Raw genomic sequence first — 10,204 nt, forward strand, 5'->3', positions numbered from 1 at the left:
ACATAAAAAGTCGAAAAATTGGCGGTAAAATCTGACTTTGCTTACTTTATGACGTCATAATTAAGCTAATTCCGACGTGGGCCTGACTTACCCGAATGCCTGTCCGAACTTATCCCATGGCAGGGCTCGTTCAGCCATCCGATCTTCCGACAGGGAAAATTAAATAATGTTCAAAAATGTTCTCCTATTATTATGTCGGTCTTACTCTCATTAGAGCTTTTATTTTATTCTTATTCCTCGACTAGCCAACTTTAAATAAAGTTTATCTTTTCTCTTACCCTGGACAGGTGTATCCGCACTTTTACCGATGTGAGATTTCCTTTTCTTGCATACTAAAAGTATGTATGGATAAGGTTATTCAAACCCTCGGGATAAAATATTGAGTAAAAGACTCTCGGCAAAGCCTCGGGTCTCCTGCTCAATATTTTATCACTTTTATCAGGGATGAATTATATAAGTGTCACCCTAGGGTTGAGACGGGGGATTCCCCTATTCATAACAATGGTATGAAGTCACTTCAAAAATACAATGACATCACGTCAACAATCCATCAAAGTCATGTCAACCCTGAATTTAGCATGTAACGTTATCATTACATTGTGTATATGATACACATTGGGAGAACAGGGTAAGAGAAAAAGAATCATTCACCCCCTTGTGGGTGGGATAGGGGAATCATCTCAACCCTCGGGGAAAGATTCTTAAATTGCCAAACATAATAATCTTCCCCCTCGGGTTGTGATTCCCCTATCTCGCCCCCAAGGGGATGAGAGATTCTATTAATCTCATTTTGAAAGCAGTATTCTGAATCAGTAAATATCAGAGATCAACAAAAGCTACGCTCTTTTAAGGCTTCGCCTTTTCATATTACATTATAGGTACATGTACACAGTATAAAATTGGCATTGTGATACATCATAGTTACAGTACACAATTTGGCATTGTCATATGTTATACTTGTACAAGTTTACAATTTGCAATATAAACAGAGGAAAACAATACAAAACTTTTTACTTTGTAAGAACTTGTTTGTATTTTATGCGGATATGCGCACGTTTGTACACTGCTACACCTACACATGTTTATATACATCTACCCGCATACAGAGCTATACATGTTCATGTATAATATTCATATTGACATATACATACAATCTGATTAAAATCATCTGTTACATGGCTCCGCCTGAACGTAGGCGTAGTACGAAGTTAACGAAGCCAGGTAACATATGATTTTAATCAGATTGATATAAAATATAGACATGCACTATACTCAACAAATACATACATGTAACTACTCACAATCTAGGGAGATCAATGTTTTAGGAGTTGATACATTCAACAGTGTACATTATGCCCTTTTTGGGTGTATAAAATACATGTATTTTACCAAGTGATCACTTAATCATCTATATGTACATTGTATATATTAATGTGTATAAATGGCAACACATACATATAAAAAAGACAACAATATTTAATTAGTGTAATTCCTAAGGGCGGTTCATTCATTAGGCTTTCGTTTTCAAATAAGATTTTTTTCTTTTTACTTAAATAAATAGGTTTTTCCATTCATTCCAAGTTTTGTTAGGTTTTTGGATTTGCATGTTTTTAGGTGACAAGGCCATTTAGTACGTAAACGTTTGAGTTAGGTATTCTTTCAATCCTATTATTGAGAAATTTCCTGTAGTATTTGGTGTATGTAATTATGATGTTAGTTGGTTTTGTTTCATTAGTATCTCCTGTGACCCAAAATAAAATTGTACTCATATCAAGGTCAATATTTTTACCAAGTTAATTATAAATCCATCTTCTAATATTTCCCCATAAGTGTTGGGTGTTGATGCAATTCCAAATTAAGTGTTCTATTTTTTCAGGGTGTGCTCTACAGAGTGAACAAGTATCAGAATCTTTAATACCAATTGTTTTTAAGTATGAATTAGTGGTAATATTCCGGTTCAGGATTTTATATTGGAACCATTGGATTTTTGTTTCTCTTGTGGTTTGGAAGGGTAAATTACTAATTGATATATTTGGTTAAAATTAATTGAACTAACTCTTTCATCTGATTACCATTTTTGATCTGCTGTATTTTGACATGTTTTTTGTTTATTCATTAGTGTGGTTTACATATCTTTACTTTCCTTGATGGATTTTGATATTATTTGTAGGTGAAATATAAGTGAAGGGTCTAGGGTGGTCGTTCTCTGATTTTGTTAAATCTATATTCAGTGTCTGTGCAGCTTTTTTTTATTGATTCACAGATGCTTCTATACTGGAGAAAGTTTTTTGAATGAAAAGTGTATTTCTGTTTGAATTCTTCAGATGAGAGAAAAGTGTTATCATTTTGCAGAATGTCATTTACAAATTTTACACCTTTGACATGCATGTTTTTTATAGAAGAAAGAGGAATTATTTATCAAAATATTTGGGTTATACCATAGTGTTGATTCTTGAAATTTGTAAGTGTTTTTGGAGGATTATTTTCTGTGATGGTTACCCAAGCTTCAAGAACATCTGTCCAGTGTACAAGTTATTTCTACGTTGAACAAATTAATCCATTCTTTTGTTTTTGCTGTGAGAAGCCGTCTAATCAAAGTTGGTTTGAGGCTGGTAATATATTTATCTAAGTCAATCATTTTTAATCCTCCGTCTTTGTAATCTTTCATTAGAGTTTGTATTTTATTTTTTTCTGTGTTTGACTGCCATATAAATTTGAAAAATGAACTGTTTAAGTACTGAATTGTGTTTTTGCTCGGGTTAGGTATTGCAATGAACAGATGTGTTATTTTGGGGATTATGAGAGAACTACTATTCTTCCTAAAGGAGTGATATTTCTTCTAGACCATTGTTTTAACATTAATTATATCTCATTTGTTTTGTTTTTGTAGTTAAGGTCTGTAATTTTGACTAGTTTAATAGAAAATTGTATTCCCAATAGATTGAAAGTTGTGACATTCCATTTTAGTTTCCATCGATGGTGATAAACATCTGCATCAAACTTTGAGCCTATCCATATAACTTGTTTTTTTTCTGTGTTTACTTTACATTTATACCGTTTATGTTTTTATTTCTTTTTACCAGAATAGCCAAGATTTCAGCCACAAGTAAGAAAAGATAAAATGAAACCGGGTCCCCTTGAAGACAGACTCTTTTAAAAGGGATAAGGTTTGATAGGAAGCCATTTTGTATTACTGCAGATGAGGTTTGATTGTTAAAAGTTTTGATCAAATTTATAATGTTGTCTCCAAAGTTAAAATCTGAGTACTTCATATATTAAAGGCCATGAAACAGAGTCAAAAGCTCTTCGAAATCAACAAGAATCAAAAGTGTAGGAATATTGTTTTCCTCTGTAAAATGCATTAAGTCATATAGTCTGGTGTTTTCACCTATATATCTAGCACTCAGAAAAACCTGTTTGCATCGGCCTCAAACAGTAATGCCAACGTCTGCAATAATATACAGGTGATGTGACAAAATAACGATATTGTAAAGTTAAATAATTTTGTGATATATCAACACTAATAGGAAAAGGCGAAAAAGAAAACAAAGGAGAAAAAGATAAAACTTCATATGTAATTTATACATTACATAATATTCAAAGCAGAAAACACTGAAATATAGACAAAAATTGCATTATTTACAAACGTCGGGAAAATAAATTCTTTTCCATCTTCTACACATTTTGCCCTGGTTCTAAGTAGTACGGTGAGCTTTTCTTGTCTGATATCACCACGGTCTGTGGTCAATGGAATTAATAAGTAAATGTGTTTGAATAACTACGAAAAGATCAAAAAGGTTGAAGTGTTTTAGACGTAGTCAACCCCATTTTCGGTGCCATTGTTGACGAATTGACAGACAACATTCTTGAGCGGTCAGAACAAAAGTGTAAAGTTAACAAAAAGGCGTATTTAAAAAAAAATAAGGCAAAAGAAAGATAGGGAAAGGCAAGGGAGGGCTTAAAAGTACTACGAAAGTATTAAAGATGTGACAGAATCGCAAGATGAAGGTGAAGGGGCAGTGGAGCTTCAAAAAGTACACGCACAAGATCACAATTATAACAGGATCAATAGCACATTTTTCTGTGCCGATCGACACAGTTACTAGGTTTTGGTCATGATTGACAGAATTTTTTCCACATCTGTGTATAGGAATTACTTGAAATTTGATATGCTGCTTGAATATGGTTAGATGTAAGGTGTATTAGCTAATTTTGAGAAGATGCAGTTCCTTCTTTCTGTTAGAAAACCGACTTAAATGGCAGGGTAACCTTTGCCCGATGGGCACCAAAAGTCTTATCTGTCAAAAAAGGGGGTATTTTATGATTCAGGTAACAGAAGACTTGAGCTCACTACAACTGTAGTACTATATACCATTGATCTACATTTCATTATGGTGGTGCAATATTTATGTATATTCCAATGAGCAGGTGTAATGAAATATGATGTTGCTATGGAATGCATGAGATAAATAATATTTTTTAAGCTTCTATACCACATAGGTATCAAGATATGTGATTCAATAGGCGGAAACATTCAAAATATCCAGGTGTTTTCAGGAGGTCAAATTTTTTTTAACAGTGCCCATAAGGTAACAATATTATAGCGTTTTTTTCAGTTCTTTCCACATTATTCTTTTAAAATAACCATGGTTTAGACAATTGTTGATTTTTTTTACATTTTCTAATATCACCTGAGTATATCCTTTTAATAAGAGACACATCTAGTGTTGTCTATCATAAAATCACTCGAACAGAATCGTCTTGATTTTGAGGTAAGTATCCTCTTTGTGGAAATATGTATTTTAGTTTCTTTTGTAGTATATACCTCTCTGTCTATAAAATGCGGGGAAAAACACATCACAGCCTAGAATCTGCGGGACCAGAACAGCTGCTTTTATAACACATGGAATATCTGCACATACGTAGTAGTTTTAAGGTGGCTCCATCCTTTCGCAATTAGCCAGCAGATTTCAATGAAAGTTTCACATAATTGGTTATGTCAATATGTAGGGATGATTTTATGAAAATCTAAGCATTCCGATAATCTGGGGATTTTTTGTGTAAAAAATACCGAAAAATTAAATTTTTGTCAAATTCAATACTTTCACATTTTTTGAGTGTGTGGCATTGTTCAAAACGATTACAACAATAAAATCATGAAAAGAAACATTGCTCATCAACCTTACATATATTTTATTTATCATAAAATATCAACAATATGTTACAAAAAGCGTTTTTTATTGAAATTGTATGGATAAAAGTTACTAATACAAGCTTAAAGCAAACAGGACACATAGTGTCATACGAAAAGAGTGAAAAATTGAACCAAATACACACAAAGTCTTTATAAACCATTTATTTTACATTTTACAATAATTTTGAACTTGATGAGAGCTGTCTACCTTGAAAAAAACACGGAACTTTTTGCAGAGGGATAGAATTTATACAATGACACTTATTTTCTTTCCTATACCAAAAACGACTGAAATAAATTAAATTACTATATTTAATTGTCAATTTACTGTTATTTTATGGAACAAAATTACTCTCAATCATGTACACTTTGGACGTCATTCCATAGCCCGCCTTCGCATGGTATATTTACATGTCAGGTACATAAGTAACCATAGGCTATCGCATGGTATGCCGTTATCACGTGCACGCACATGCACTTGCATTTTATAGGGATCTTGATATTTTACAAACCACTATTTTCACAGATTTATCTGACAGAGCGTAACTCGCTCGAAAACAAAAGTCGTAGCGACCAAGAGTTTGTGCGCCTTATATACGACCTTCTTGAATGCGTCTGAAGTACGTGTGATTACACATTTCCAAGTTAAGTCTCGAAATCGGGTGTTGACATATATAAAACATGTGTATTACGAAGGGTGGGAAGTCCTTAAACGTTATTAAACACTTTATATAAAACCTTTTGTTTTGGATTGCATTGTATGTCATATGACTTTAATCTGACAGATTAGACTTGTGTCTAAGACGTACATATATTGTTTATGCGATGCAATAATTTTGAACTTTGAGGTTTCCTGAAACGTCATACATTTTGTCTACTGATCTAAAATCATCAACAAACACAAAGTTACAATCACAGCTAAAACAGTGCTTTCTTGACTCAAAGGAGTTCCAGTATTACATGGATTCTCGTCGTAGGTGTTTCCCGAAGTTGCTTCAACACCGGTACATCCACCTGGTGTTCAAAATGGAGACGCATTGTCGTAAACGTCTTCGTAATAGTATTTCCGTGAAGTCGCATAAACGTATTTCACTCGGAACCCCTCAGGCATTGCCAATCTTCGTTCATATTTGTATTGGTAGATATTTGCAGTAACGAAACTAAATTTTGAAATCCACTTATAGTCTTGTTCTTTGTCTGAAAATGCTTGATCCATACTTTGTAAACCAACGTAGTCATGGCTATTAGTTACATTTCTACGTTTACAGAATGAAATACCGACTTTGGGATAGCCGTCCTGAACTGTCAGCGCCATGTACACATCTCCGTACGAAGAAGGTAACTTATTCATTTTCCGCCATCCAAATCCGCAGTTATTCCAAGGATATGATGTCCTGACAATATTTTCACTGTAACTGTCGGACAGACGCACATTTAGACCATCGCTAATATAATAGTTAAACGTCTTGATTCCAGACGTCTCCTGCAACAAGTGTTCGTAAGTCTTCCTCTTTCCACTTTTATCGTAAAGACCGACGAAACCATTCTTGTTCTGTGCCACAGTAGGCTGGTACCATTCGACCTGAACTTTTCCAGTGTTGAAGTCCATTCGGAGGAACAGAAATTCATCCTCAGAACATTGATTAGAGTCGTCGGCCTGCCGTTTCGATCGTTTTGAGAATCCTTGCAGCGTACAAACAGCGGCCCCCGTTCGAGCTAAGGGACGACCTATATCAAATCAAAGTACTGAAAGTACTGAAAGCTAAGGCAAAGATATATATATTATTTTTGGAATGGAGAACAAAATAAAGACGAAGTTCCCATCATATTGTACAGAAGGATTTACTGTTAATTTGTTATGAATCAAAGTTTTATGTAAAAGTGTACCACTGTGAAGTTATTCTTCTTGTGTGTACAGTATATCTTTATAGGTTTGTCAGAAGAGTGGTACCAAGTTTCCTCTAGAATATATCATTTTAAACCTTTGGATAATTAATTTGCATAGGAATTTGGAATTGCTTCCCTTTGTCCATACAATGTATTTCATAGAACATTAAAAACTGAAACTGGCATTTACCCCTTTGACCAATACCTGATTATTTTAAACCATTGAATAGATTATGCACAGATTGTGAACATCTTTGAACTTTGCCTTTGTTGTTGAATAAGATATCAACCCTTGCCTTATCTAACAAAGTTACTTGGCATAAAACCATTGACCAATCAGAGTACAGTATGCTAATTAATTAGGCATGGATTTCACTCAACTTTGAACTTATCGTCTAAGTTTGTATATTGATCAATATATATTCAAGCAAGTTATCTTGTAAAGTGTGCACATCGACCAGGGTTGGCATGCTTTTTAATACGTGTGAATTTTGTTCAAGTTTCAATTTTGCATCAGTCAGTGTATATTGTTACAGAACAATATTTATAAGGATGTTTACTTGCCGAAACTAAATTGTGGATAAGCAAGTGGATTACTGCTACCCATAAATTTACAAGTCTCTCAATAATTTTGAAAAACTTTTAAATAAAGTGTTTTACATATTCACTGCAGTGAAAAGGTCTCTTCTTATGAAAAATGGAACTATTTTGAATCTGTGTTCCCATGAACAAATAATATAAAAAGCACTCTAATTCAATATGATACATTGTTGTATGTTTCAATATTGAATAAGATAAACAAAATATAAACATACATACTCACACACACACACAAGATTAGGAGAGTTACATTATTTTCCCTCTATTTCCATTGCATAAATTCTTCACAAAGAAAACAACAACTTTATAGCATATGTTCAGCTTTATCATCTTCATAGGCTAGCATTTGAAATAAGATGCACATATTAATTTCAAATACATTTCAAAAGAGTACTGCAAATGTACCAGCTAGAACACATACTATGTTATTACAGTTGTCATGATTGTTGGTTTCAGAACTGATAGCATTGTGCAACAAATGTTGACAACAGGACTTATTGAAAGTTGAGGTTGCTTGTGTATATGCAAACAGGTAGTGCATGATTTAATGTTGAGAATGATGGATCAAGGTTTATAAAATTTGGTTTGAATACTTAGTTAGGAATGCACTGACAATTTCTCTGTCACATGTACATGAACAGGTTGTGAAGCTGTAGCCTTCACCTTGACTGAATGAAATTGACCTTAAAACTGTCTTGAACAATTGATGTATGAAATTTAGAAATGAAGTTTCAAGAAATATGGTTGAAAACTTAAGAAATAATTGCTTTCATTGACATTGATACAATCTTGTGTGCTATCCCTCTCATATATCACACAAGATTTAATATCAAATGTTGGACACAGTAAAATCGAGCGAAGTTAACAAATATCAAGTTACATATTATAACTTTTATTTTATTTTATTGATATTGATCATAAGCATTGTTAAAAGTACAATGTATACCAGGGATCTTACATTTCTTTTACTACTTAACATTTGCGTTGACTTTTAATTCATTGGACAAAAACTAAAAGGAAGCCATGACCAGTATTTCTATCTTTAAAAACATACTTTTAATTTTTTTTCCAATTTGCTCCCACCACCCATAGTGTTATATTGATCAAAACAAACGTTGTTTCCAACATTTGTGCCCTTAGTCAGTAGTGGGTGTTCAATCACATTCATCAGGGTTTCAGCATCAAGTAGGGGCTGTTCAATCACATTCATCAGGCTTTCAGCATCAATATTCACAGATTCAATCTGTTCCAAGTAAAGATCACTGACTTCTCCATTAAGGAAAAGTTTGCGAGGAAAGCATTTGAACTACATTTGAACTATTCGCTGATGGAAGGATCTGTGGACTCGGCTTTCATGTGTCTGAGAGAAAATGATTTAGTCAGAGGTTCCTCCTCTATAAAGTAACTGACAGATTTCAAAATGTCATGTCACTGTTGGTATAGTTCTTGCAGCCTTTTGAAAAAGTTCATGAAGTCCTCAAAGGTATGAGAGAGTTGGTACAGTTCCTATTTCTCATCCTCCTTTCTCCCATCAATAACCATCCCTGTCTGTTGTAATATTGATTGCTTTCCCCCCCTAAAATAGAACATAGTTACCATATAATTTCTGCACCAGCAATAATGTTTAGAGATGATATTCAAACAAATAGGAGGCATAGCAATATGAGCTTGTATAGTGAGAAATAAGGCATTAAAGCTGAGGAGTTCATTAAAATGTTTCAAAAACATTTCAATAAGTCAATCTCTTTGGTAGCAGAACTAAATATAAACAAAATGTACATTAAATTCAACTTATAACAGCACATCATATGGGGGCTTAAGACATCTAATTCCTTAGGTGGTAAAACATGTGTACATAAAAAGGTACCAGTAAAAACAAAACAAAATTAGTTTAAACACACGCACTTAGATATTCACGGTTTTCATTAATACAAAAGATGAAGCAGAACATCACTCTCCCCTGGTTGTTTCCATAAAGAAGAAATTAACCAGGAAACATGGAGATGTCCATTGCACTCCTTTATTTTGCTTACAATGTGCAAATGTGCCTACTATGTGCTAATAAGCTTTCCATGTTATGGTTTTGTTTTTTATGTGCTGTATGCAAATGTTCTAAATGTGCTTAAATTACCATGTGCTGATGTGCTTACCGTGTTCAATGTGCCTATTAAGTGCTTTCCAAGTGATAAACTCTTTTTCTGAGCTTACAGTATACTACATGTACATACATGTTTTTATTTTATTTTTCCATGTTGTAATATTTTGGTCTCTGTTATTATACTCATGTTTTGTCTTTGTAGCTTATGTTGTATGTTTTGCAAAATGGACGTAAAATATATATTTTTGTATCTTGTACGTGCTCAAGGATTTTATCTGTAGTTTTTGGGACTATATATAGAAAAACTTTACCCCAGTATGAGGAATTGTTTTACACATTTATCATAAAACAAGTTATGTTCAGATTTCAGACAGAAGATACTCTAAAATTGTACAACTCAGAAAAGGTTGAAAAATATTTATAGT

The sequence above is a fragment of the Mizuhopecten yessoensis genome, unplaced genomic scaffold (genome assembly GCF_002113885.1).
Source record: "Mizuhopecten yessoensis strain PY_sf001 unplaced genomic scaffold, ASM211388v2 scaffold11145, whole genome shotgun sequence".
NCBI classification, from domain to species: Eukaryota; Metazoa; Mollusca; class Bivalvia; order Pectinida; family Pectinidae; genus Mizuhopecten; species Mizuhopecten yessoensis.